Here is a 4,195-nt window from a genome sequence, read left to right on the forward strand (position 1 = left end):
CGAGCGCTGCATAAATCATTGTGGGGAAAGGGGCGAGGGTTGCTGGGTTCGGGGGCGCACGAGGGTGTGACACCACGCGGAAGACGCATTTATATGCTCCCTCCCCTGGCTTTGGCCAGCTTTCTCTCAACTTGTGTGAACTCGGTGGTCTGGTTCACCCCGCTGTTCCAAAGTGGAAGTGGATCCCCAACGGGATCACTTGGGCCACATCTGCACCATGCATTCACAGCGCATGGCTTCCCCCAAAGGATCTTGGGACCTGCATAGGAATCCGAGAATCATAGAGTTGGATGAGAACCCGAGGGTCATCTAGACCAACCCCCTGCAATGCAGGAATCTCAACTAAGGCATCCATGACAGATGGCCGTCCAATCTCTGCTTAAAAACCTCCAAGGATATAGAGTCCACCGCTTCTCGTGGGAGTCCGTTCCACTGCCAAACAGCTCTTACTGTCAGAAAGTTCTTCCTAATGTTTAGTTGGAATCTCCTTTCTTGAAGCTTGAAGCCATGGGTTCGGGTCCTACCCTCCAGAGCGGGTGAAAACAAGCTTGCTCCAACTTCCATGTGGCAGCGCTTTAGATATCTGAAGATGGCTCTCATATCTCCTCTCAGTCTCCTCTTTTCCAGGCTTAACATACCCAACTTTCTGAACTGTTCCTCATAAGGATTGGTTTCCAGAACCCTGATCATGTTGGTCGCCCTCCTCTGCTTATGTCCCAACTTGTCAATATCCTTCTTAAACTGCGGTTCCAGGTGTGGTCTGACCAAGGCAGAATAGAGTGCTCCTATGACTTCCTTCGATTCGGACACTAGACTTCTGCAGCCTAGAATAGCATTAGCTTTTGATTGTTGCTGTATCACCCTGTTGACTCATGTTCAGCTTGTGGTCCGCCAAGACCCCGAGATCCTTTTCACATGTACTGCTAGTAAGCCAGGTGTCCCCCCATCTTATATTTGTGCAGCTGGTTCTTCCTGCCTAAGTGCAGAACCCGACATTTGTCCCTAAATGTTGTTTATTAAGGGGGCTGGAGTTGCAGCTCTGTGCAGAATCAATCAGCAACAGTCCCTGAGATTCTTTTTTTGGGGGGGGGAGCCATGTGCTTTTAATGTATGCTACGTTAAGTCCAGTTGCGGACGACTCTAGGGTTGCGCGTTCATCTCGCTTTCAGGCCAAGGGAGCTGGCGTTTGTCCGCAGACAGCTTCCGGGTCATGTGGCCAGGATGACTAAGCCGCTTCTGGCGAATGCAGAGCAGCCATTTAGAAGTTCCCCATCACACTTTGAAGGTGGACCATTCAGACTGATCCCCCAGGGTGGAGCCGTTACGCCAGAACTGGGGCAAGGAACTATTGGGAGCAGGTGATTTCAGCCATGATTTAGCTTCACCACAACAGTCCAGGCATTGACAACTTCTAGTCTCCATTGCAATGTGGGGCTTCCCTCCAGCTTGGTTCCAGAAGATGCAGTTAGTGAAGGGTGCTGTGGTCTGATTAATGACAAGGTCCTCTCATCTTACGACACCTCTGCTCATAACATCCGTTCCGCCCTTGTGCGTAATCCATCTCTCGGAGTGACAGCACCTACAGATTAAGAACGTCTGGGACGCCCTTAGAAAATTATATGAAAATGATATATCGATGGTATCTTAACACCGAGTAAATTGGCAAAAAAAATGTATAAAACTAAATCAAATAAGTGTTGGAAATGTAAAGAGAAAGAAGGATCTTTTTAACATATGTGGTGGTCTTGTAGTAAGGTTAAAGCTTACTGGAAAATGATATATAATGAATTGAAAAGGATGTTTAAAATAACTTTTGTAAAAAACAACAACCCAAAAGCTTTCCTTTGGGGAATTATAGGGACAGAACTACCTAAACTGTATAGAAACTTATTCGTATATGCTACTACAACAGTAAGAATTAAAACACAGCCACATATATGAATGAGCTGGAATGGAATCCCTTTGTTGGGGAATTGTTGAGTTGGAAGCGGTCCCCAACGGTCATCTAGACCAACCCTCTACAACGCAGGAATCACAGCTAAGTGTTACAACTCTAGACTGGGTACATAGGAGTCTGCCTGAGTCAGGCCATTGACCCATCTAGCTCAGTACTGTCGACACTGACTGTCAGAGGCGGTCTGGCGTCTCAGGCAGACCTTCCCAAGTCCTGTCTGCCTGCAAAGGAAGTGCTTTACTGCTGAGCTACAGCCCATACCCTAAGCAAGATTCTAGTCCTCATGTTACTACTGGTCTTGTAGTAGGGTTAAAGCTTACTGGTAAATGAAATATAATGAAATGAAAAGGATGTTTAAAATAACCTTTGCAAAACACACACACACACAAACCAGAAGCTTTCCTTTTGGGAATTATAGGGACAGAACTACCAAAACTGTATAGAAACTTATTCATGTATGCTACTATAGTGGCAAGGGACGCAGGTGGCGCTGTGGGTTAAACCACAGAGCCTAGGGCTTGCTGATCAGAAGGTCAGCGGTTCGAATCCCTGCGACAGGGTGAGCTCCCGTTGCTCGGTCCCAGCTCCTGCCAACCTAGCAGTTTGAAAGCACATCAAAGTGCAAGTAGATAAATAGGAACCGCTACAGTGGGAAGGTAAACGGTGTTTCCGTGCGCTGCTCTGGTTCGCCAGAAGCGGCTTAGTCTTGCTGGCCACATGACCTGGCGGCTTCCTCGGCCAATAATGCGAGATGAGCGCGCAACCCCAGAGTCGGTCACGATTGGACCTAATGGTCAGGGGTCCCTTTACCTTTACTATAGCGGCAAGAATGTTACTTGCCCCAAAATGTAAAGAAGCAGAAGTCCCAGCAAAGGAAGAATGGATACAAAAGGTTATGGAATATGCAGAAATGGTGAAACTTACCGGATAAGAATAAGAAATCAAGGCAACAGTTTATAAAAGAATGGAAATGGTTTATTGAATATTTACAGATAAATTGTAAACATTGGCAGGATTATTGTAACAACCTGCAGTTTTATAAGAGTATAGATTCAAAGTAGATGAATAAAAGAACAAATTAAGTGAATTTGGATATGCAGAAAATATTAAAAAAAAATAAAAAAATAAAAATAAAAATATTAAAAATAAATTTAAGCGACCGCAGAAAGAGGGGAAAGGAAGTCATGTTTTGAAATGTTAACATGATTGTAAAATTCGTGAAATGTATATATCTGAAAAGCAACAACATCATCATCATCATCATCATCATATAGGAAGCCCTGCTGGGTCAGGGCAATGGCCCACCCACTCCAGAATCCTGTTCTCACAGTGGCCAGCCAGATGCCAAGTGCAAGAGCCCTCCTCTCCTTTGGAACTCCCTGCTTATTGATATTAGGAAGCTGCCTTCCCGGTTCCGTTCCAAAGGTCTGTTAAAAGCTCTGCCTGGACCACGTCTTACCTACTTGTTTATAGCCGATTTTGATAAATATTTGACACGGTTTGCATGCCTTGCCACTTAGAGAAACACTATTCTCATTTTTTGATTTAGTGCTCTATGCATTTCGTTCAATAAACGCTGCCCTTTCCCCGCTGCCCTGACATTTCAACTGCAACAAGCCCTTAGGAAGAACTGGCTCAAGCTAGTATTTCAGAACCTGCACTGAGCGGCGTTGCTGGGTTTGGGGGGGGGGCGGGGGCGGGAGAGGCAGGACCAGGGCGTGGCCTATCAATCATGTGACATATTCAGGGCGGAGCAAAGATTAAGGCCTTCCAGATGTTGCTGAATTAAAGCCCCTGACCCGCTGGGATGCTGGAGTGCAGAAACATCTGGAGGGCCAACGGTACCCCACCCCTAAGCAAAAATTCCAAAGCACGATTCTCGTGATCTCCCTGGAAGCAAAATGCTGGTTGATTCCCCTCCCCTCCCCTCTCCACCCGCTTTCCCTACTGGTTCTCCGTTCTCCCTTTCCATCCCTTCAGCGCCACACGTAGGCAAATCTTAAATAGCTGCGCGCGTGCGTACACACACACACGCGCGCACGCTGGATTCCCACTGCTGTCTCCAAAATAGAGGGAAGGCAGCGCCCCCCCCAAACCCGGAGAAGAGCCTGTTGCTACGGCAACCACAAATGTCAGGTTCCATGTGGCGCACGGTCGTTGCCATGGCAATGAACATTCTTTTCTTTTTTTCCTTAAAAATAAAAAAAATAAAAATCCAAGCAGAGTGACAGGGCTACCGAG

This window comes from Zootoca vivipara, chromosome 6, assembly GCF_965207765.1.
Source record: "Zootoca vivipara chromosome 6, rZooViv2.hap1.1, whole genome shotgun sequence".
NCBI classification, from domain to species: domain Eukaryota; kingdom Metazoa; phylum Chordata; class Lepidosauria; order Squamata; family Lacertidae; genus Zootoca; species Zootoca vivipara.